Source organism: Hemibagrus wyckioides, linkage group LG07 (assembly GCF_019097595.1).
Source record: "Hemibagrus wyckioides isolate EC202008001 linkage group LG07, SWU_Hwy_1.0, whole genome shotgun sequence".
Classification (NCBI taxonomy): domain Eukaryota; kingdom Metazoa; phylum Chordata; class Actinopteri; order Siluriformes; family Bagridae; genus Hemibagrus; species Hemibagrus wyckioides.
In genome coordinates this window covers 28,458,225-28,465,836 of record NC_080716.1, presented here as the reverse complement: position 1 = coordinate 28,465,836, position 7,612 = coordinate 28,458,225, and the positions used below count along the sequence as shown (strand labels likewise).

The 7,612-nt window shown below is 37.4% G+C and overlaps 1 long non-coding RNA gene across 2 annotated transcripts; it reads left to right on the top strand.

The window, feature by feature from the left end:
* The first annotated feature begins 296 nt into the window (after positions 1–296).
* LOC131356519 (uncharacterized) lies at positions 297–6,615 on the top strand. Of its 2 annotated transcripts, XR_009205034.1 has the most exons (8): positions 297–422; positions 574–3,403; positions 3,516–3,563; positions 3,803–3,847; positions 4,131–4,190; positions 4,440–4,493; positions 5,258–5,313; positions 5,994–6,615. It is a non-coding gene; the product is annotated as an uncharacterized LOC131356519 (long non-coding RNA). The 2 variants fall into 2 exon arrangements; XR_009205033.1 differs by having other exon boundaries at positions 574–3,563.
* The last annotated feature ends 997 nt before the right edge of the window (positions 6,616–7,612 follow it).

Sequence of the window (7,612 nt, the reverse complement as noted above, 5' to 3'; positions counted from 1 at the left end):
TTAAAATGCAAACCTTGCATAGCAGTCTGAATGCTCTGAAATTAACAGCATTTATAAAATAAATACTTTTCAAAATTGTTCACTGATTCATCAATTTATCAGTTTGAACTTTTAAACATTATTTTTTTATTATTTTTTTTAATTTTTTATTATTTTTTTTTTTTGTTTTAACCTTGTTTAACCATTACCTTTTTTAAATTTATTTATTAAAATTTATGATTCTTTTAAAATGAGCTACAATACACCATACTGACAATGATTGAAGAGGATGCTCAGAATATTTTTGGTTTAGTATTTTAAATCCTAAAAAAATGAATGCATTGGCCATATTCTTATTAGAGAAATTGTAACTGTGTTTAATTGTGCTTTAGGTGGGGATGACAATCACCTTTTTTCTAGTATCACTAAAGATAAGAGAGAAGGTATGTACATGCATGTCTTTCTCTCTTTCTGCCTGTCAGTCTGTCTGATCCCCCCCCCCTCTCTCACATACACACACACAAACACACTGACACTGTTTTTAATTTGAAATTTAAAAGGTTTAACGTATTGACTTTAATTGTATTTGTGTAGGGAGTTTCCTTTCCCATGGTATTTTCCATTTCACTGCAGTTCCGCGAGGTAAGTCTCTCTCTCGCTCTCTCTCTCTCTCTCTCTCTCTCACATACACACACACACGCACATGCACACATATGCACACTGATACACATCGATGCGGTGTTTAGTTTAAATGTTAAAATGTTTACTGTATTGACTTGTAATTGTTGTATTTCTGGTTGCCTTCCTATGGTTTACAGTAAGGTAATTCTGTATCTCTGTCTCTCTCTCTCTCTGTCTCTCACACACACAAACACACGGATAGTTTTTAATTAATTTTTTTTTTTTTACGCTATTGACTTTATTCTATCTGTGTAGGGAGTTTCCATTCCCGTGTTGCTTTCCCTCCCAGTGAAGTTCAAAATCAGTGCAGCTAATCCACATAAGTCTCTCTCTCTCTCTCTCTTTTACTCTCTTTCACTTTCTCTCTCTCTCATCTCATGCAAACACACATACCAATTGTCTTGGCTGATTGCCAACGTTTGCGGTGTATATTAATCCTAAGTTAAAAGTTTTACTGAATTTACTTTATCGTATTTTTGCAGGAAGTTGCTCATCATCATCCCGTCAATCTCCCCCTCCCAGAATCAGTGAAGTTCATCCACATAAAACTCTCTCTCTCTCTCGTAACTCTCACTCTCCTATTTACAGACATACAGTATTTACTGTAGTCCACCCCAAAAGACAGTGATTTATCAGAAATAGTTACTGGGTCTGTATTTAAAAAAAAAAGTCCATTGGCCATATTCCTATTAGAGAAATTGTATCTGTGTTTAATTGTGCTTTAGGTTTAGCTTTACCTTTTTCTTCTAGTATCACTAAAGATAAGGTATGTACATGCATCTTTGTCTCTTTCTGCCTCTCATTCTGTCTCCCTCTCTCTCTCTCTCTCTCTCTCTCTTTCTCTCTCACACACACACACACACACACACACATTCTGTCCATAAAAATAATGAATAGAACCGGTAACAAAGGACAGCCCTGCCGGAGTCCAACATGCACTGGGAACAAGTCTGACTTACATCTGGCAATGCAATCCAAGCTCCTTCTGCTCTCTCAGAGCACATCCCACAGAATGCCACAAGGGACACAGTTCAATGCCTTCTCCAAGCCCACAAAACACATGTGAACTGGTTGAGCAAACTCCCACGAATGCTCAAGCACCCTGTGGAGGGTACAGAGCTGGTCCAGTCTTTCATGACTAGGATGAAAACCGTATTGTTCCTCCTGAATCCGAGGTTTGATTAATGTTCAGACTCTCCTCTTCAGTATCCTGGAATAGACTTTCCCTGGGAGGCTGAGGAGTATGATCCCCCTATAGTTGGAACACACCCTCCGATCCCCTTTCTTAAAAAGAGGGACCACCTCAGTCGCCCAGTCCAGAGGACCTGTCCCTAACTGCCACAATATGTTGCATGAGACCTAAGGTATTCAGAGTGAATCTCATCTATCCCTGGTGCCTTGCCACAGAGGAGCTGCTGAACTACATCAGTGACTTCAGCTTGGGTGACGGATGAATCTGCCTCTGAGTCCTCAGCCTCTGCTTCCTCTACAGAAGGCGTCAGTGGGATTGAGGAGATCCTTGAAGTTTTCCTTCCATCGTCCGACAATCCCCAGTCAAGGTCAGCAACTCTCTACCTTCACTGTAAACAGTGCTTGCCCCTTCTGAGGTGCTGAATGGTCTGCCAGAATTTCCCCAAGGCCAACCTATAGTCCTTCTCCATGGCCTCACTGAACTCCTCCCAGACCTGAGTTTTTGCTTCCACAACCACCCAGGTTGTGGCTTGCTTGGTCTGCCAGTACTCATCAGCTGCCTCCAGGGTTCCACGAGCCAACCAGGCTCGATAGGACTCCTTCTTCAGCTTGACTGCATCCCTTACTTCCAGTATCCATCACTGGGTTCGGGGATTGCCACCATGACAGGCACCAGAGACCTTACAGCCACAGCTCCAGACAGCTGCGTCAACAATGGAGAAGGAGAACATGTTCCACTCAGACTCAATGTTCCCAACCTCCTTTGGAATCTGGTTGAATCTCTTCCGGAGGTGGGAGTTGATGACCCCCCCTAACAGAGGGTTCAGCAAGACGTTCTCAACACACCCCCACAATACGTTTGGGTCTGCCAAGTCTGTCCGGCATCCTCCTCTGTAAGCGGATCCAACTCGCCACCAGGTGGTGATCGGTTGACAGCTCAGCCCCTCTCTTCACTCGAGTGTCCAAGACATACGGCCGAAGGTCAGATGACACGACCACAAGGTCGATCATTGACCTCCGGCCTAGGGTGTCCTGGTAGCATGTTGTACTGATGTGACCATGAGTAGCACAGAAGTCCAACAACAGAACACCACTTGAGTTCAGATCAGGGGGAGTTCCTCCCAATCACGCCCCTCCAGGTATCACTGTCATTGCCCACATGTGCGTTGAAGTCCCCCAGTAGAACTATGCACCCCTCGCAGGGTCTCCAAGAAGGGTACGCCACACTGCTGTTGGGCCCATAAGCCGAACCAATGGTGAGACACCTATCCCCAACCTGAATGTGCAGGGAAACAACTCTCTTATTTACCAGGGAAAATTCCAACACATGGTGGCTGAGCTGGGGGGCTATAAGCAAGCGCCACCTCTCACCAGTAATAGAGGGTCCAACCTCTCTCAAGGAGTTGAGTTCCAGAGCCCAGGCTGTGTGTGGAGGCGAGCCTACACATGAGGGGATCTGAACCGCTCTTAGTCTGGCCTGTCACCTAGGACCCCATTTGCCTTGAGAGACCCTACTAGGAGCACTAGGACCCCGACAACAAGGATCTTTCGGGTACTCAAACCCCTCCACCACAATAAGGTGGCGGTTCAGGGAGGGGCCCGATACTGTTTTTAATTTTAAATTTAAAAGGTTTAACGTATTAACTTTAACTGTATTTGTGTAGGGAGTTTCCTTAACCGTGGTGTTTTCCATTCCAGTGCAGTTCCGCAAGGTAAGTCTGTCTCTCTCTCTCTCTCTCTCTCTCTGTCTCTCTCTGTTATACACACACACACACACACATGCACACATATACACACTGATGTACACCAATGCAGTTTTTAATTTTAAAGTTAAAAGGTTTGCTGTATCGACTTGTAATTATTGTATTTCTGGTTAGATAGTTTTTTTCACAGATAGTTTTTGATTTATTTATTTATTTTGTACACTATAGACTTTACTCTATTTGTGTAGGGAGTTTCCATTCCCGTGTTGCTTTCACTCCCGAGGTTCAGCAAGGTAAGTCTCTCTCTCTCTCTCTCTCTCTCGTGCAAACACACACACATACACACACATACCAATTGTTCTGGCTGATTGTCTACGTTTGGTGGGAATATTAGCCATGTCTGTTTTTTTTTTTTAATTTACTGAATTGATTTTATTATATTCCTGTAGGAAGTTGCTCATGATCATCTCGTGCAAATACACATACCAATTGTTTTGGCTGTTATTATCCCTGATTTTTTTATTATTATTTCAAAGTTTAAAGTTTTACTGAATTTACTTTATCATATTTCTGCAGGAAGTTGCTCATCATCATCCCGTCAATCTCCCCCTCCCAGAATCAGTAAAGTTCATCCATGTTAGTCTCTCTCTCTCTCTCTCTCTCTCTCTTGTAACTCTCACTCTCTATTTAAAGACATGTCTACTCAAAAGACATGTCTTTAAGTGATTTATCAAAAATAGTTGCTGGGGCACAGCAAATTAAATAAAAAAAAGGAAGTAGTGAGGAATTACATGTAGCAAAGTTAAAACAATTACCACATTTCTCTCTCACACACACACGCACATGCAGCCATAGCCGTAACAGTGTTTATTTATGTTTCTGTAGGGGGGATTCGTAATTCTCACCTTCCTAAGTCTGAAAGAAGAGATGAACTGTCTGGTCAGTGTATCTTTTTGTCTCTTTGTGTTTCTCTACATGTAACATATACCTTGATTTCTGCATTAACAAAATAAATTGGATTCATTTTGTCTGAATTTAGATACTGAATTTAGAACTGAAATTAGATATTATGCCATTATGTTACCATTTAGCTAATTTAGTTAGCATGTTTGGTACTATTTTTTGGCTAATGCAGTATAAGTAGCATTAACTAGCTAAAATACTAATAGACTTTTGTTTAATGAATATATAAATTGTACATGGCATACAAATGGAAAGTAAGGAGGATGAACACTTTGCAGGGATGTGCAGCCATAATGAAAAAAAAAAAAAAAGAAAGAAAGAATTATAAAATTAAATAAATATATATTTATAAATATATATTTATATATTATTCCTCTCATCTGTGCTATAAATATAATTTTTGTATGACCTCAATCATTTTGAACATTTTTATTGTCAAAGTCACTAAATTTTCCTATTTCTCGTTCAAACACAGTGGAGAGACGTGATGTGAGACAGCAACGAGTTTCCAACACTTTCCATAGTCTAGATAATGTATGTTTATGTATGTGTATTACTGAAAAACCAAAAGGTGAGGTAGCCAATACCTCTGTCTCACTGAAGAGGGCGTGTGCAAGCCTAAGGGTTTATGTTCTGCTGTTGCTCTTCTTCTCCAGAGATGGCAAGGCGCTGATAAGCTAGCTAAATAAATCTAAGTGCACCGCAGCAGTCCGCTTATTTTTATTTCTTTGCTCCGACAGCAAAAAATGGAAAATTATGGAATGGAAAAAAACTGGACTTCCACTCAAAACAGAAGGTAATGATCTTTAATCAACATGCAAGCAGCCATCTACAATCTGACTATTATGTAAAATAAGATTTCATATAAATAAAATAGCATCGATATCAACAAAACCTGCATGTCATCTTTCAAAGTAATAAATGATCTATCAGTATATAAAACGTGGGCTTTCTTGGTCTCCATGTTGAACAGACATGTCTTTTCCAGACTGGTTCACAGCTTACTGGATCGCCTGACATAACCAGACCATTTAAAAGTATTTCAGACGTCATAAATTTGTAAAATGAAGTATTTTAAACCTTGATTTTTAATAGTACATGACTATACTGTCATTTTAATGAGCTGTCACTGGTATGAGACTGCTGAAATATTTCATTAAATTACATTTTGGGACAGTAAGGCTTAAATTGAAATAAAAATGAAAAAGGAAAGTAAAATAAAATTTAAAAAAAAGTAAACAAAAAGGACAAAATAGAAATTACCCTACTTTGCCCTAGGAAAAAACTTCAGTATACATGACTTACATTGTAATAATGTAATAATTTTTAAATGTGAGATTATGATGTTTTCGGAGCTTTTTTTGTGGCTAAAACATTCTCTTTAGGTGCTCCTTTTTGACTAGTAGGACTGATGATAATCAATAGTTTTTTTTAGTTCTTCTTCCTCTTTAATCTTTTCCCTTTTCCCTCATTCAGGAACTGGCAAAAGTGAGAAACTTGAAGATCACCAAATACTGACAGTCTCTCTACAGCACTCCTCAACCTACAGTCTATCTCTCTTTTCTCTCTATCTATCTTTTTTTGCTTGTTGTGGAATAATGGAATAATCAGTGCAATCTTTATATGAATTACTTAGAATTAAGGATTTTTATACAGGGAGTGTTTTAGATTATTGATATAATGTATGCTTAAACCAATGTATAGCTGCTTTGGTTTTGGTATCTCTTACACAAAATATATTCATGTTGTTTTAGTGGTTTACAGTGTCTAACATTCTTTAAACCAAACAATAATAAAAAAAAAAAAATCTTTCTACTCATGTTAAAGAAAGTTTTAATCATTTTTATTTTAGGAAAAGTCTTACAGTGGATCAGAAGATTTTTCATTTCAAGACCATCTCTACACCTATATAATTTTATCCCCCAATTATTTAAGACGTTCTTGTAATAACTTTCCTGAAATATTTAGAGCAGTTGGTTTTTCACCAAAATGTACTTTGTGTTATTCTGACCCAATAGCTTTTAATAATATATTTTAAAAAAGTTTCCTTAAACCCTTATATGTTTTTTTTTTTTTAGTTTGTAGTTGTATTTATTTAGGTGGCATAAATAATTTTTGTTTGTTTTGTTTAATTCTGATTTTGTTTGTATTGTGATGCACTTAATCTGTAATCAGTAGTGTTGTACAATCCAGTTGTATTGATTCACATGTTCTCATAAAAATATACAATAAAAATTAACCTTGATTTACAAGCTTTTGAAATTTTTACAGCCTTTCCTGCTGTCCATTATATTAATAAATGTTGTATTGGATTTTATTTTATGTTATTAAATAGTAGTTCTGCTTTTTGTTTACAAAAGTGGGACTAAAATTAGTGATTGTATGATACGATACAAAATATAGAAAGTATACAATATACAAAAAGTTGAAGTCTCTTCACTGTTGCCTCACTGTTGAGTTTCTGTCAGAGGGCAGCACATTATGGTACAACACTACACGTCATCGCGTTAAACCTCTCTGTAGGACTAGTCTCTAAGACTAAGACTCTGTAGGATTAGTAAATTAACAGACAATTTATATAAAAATATATATAATTTATGAAAGATATAGATAATTAAAAATTGTATACACGTATGCTATATTTAGAAATACGATAAATATACTATAGTTATACTATAATTATAAATTGTAACTGTAAAAATATACACATTATGTAAAATAGGTAAACTGATGTATGTTTTTCCTTCCCAGCGGGCACGTTGATATCAATTTGATGTCAAATATTAGTCAAGACTTGATCAAGATGCCGTATAACATTATTTTAAATTCAGTTTGGAAGGCAATTTCTTCCAGTGGTAACTGGTTTAAAATCGGAGGTTAATCCTACACTGAAATTGGTTTATTATATATGTAGGCCAAAATGTTTGACGTTCAGTTTACATCAAATCAGTGTCATGTTTTAGACATGAAATTGATGTCATATTGACATCACATTGACATCAATAATTCAGCCGTTTAGCACTTTTTCTTATAAGGCCTCATCATTTGGCATCTGCTGACTTTCCCTTTAATCTCAGTAATTTAAAAAACAACAA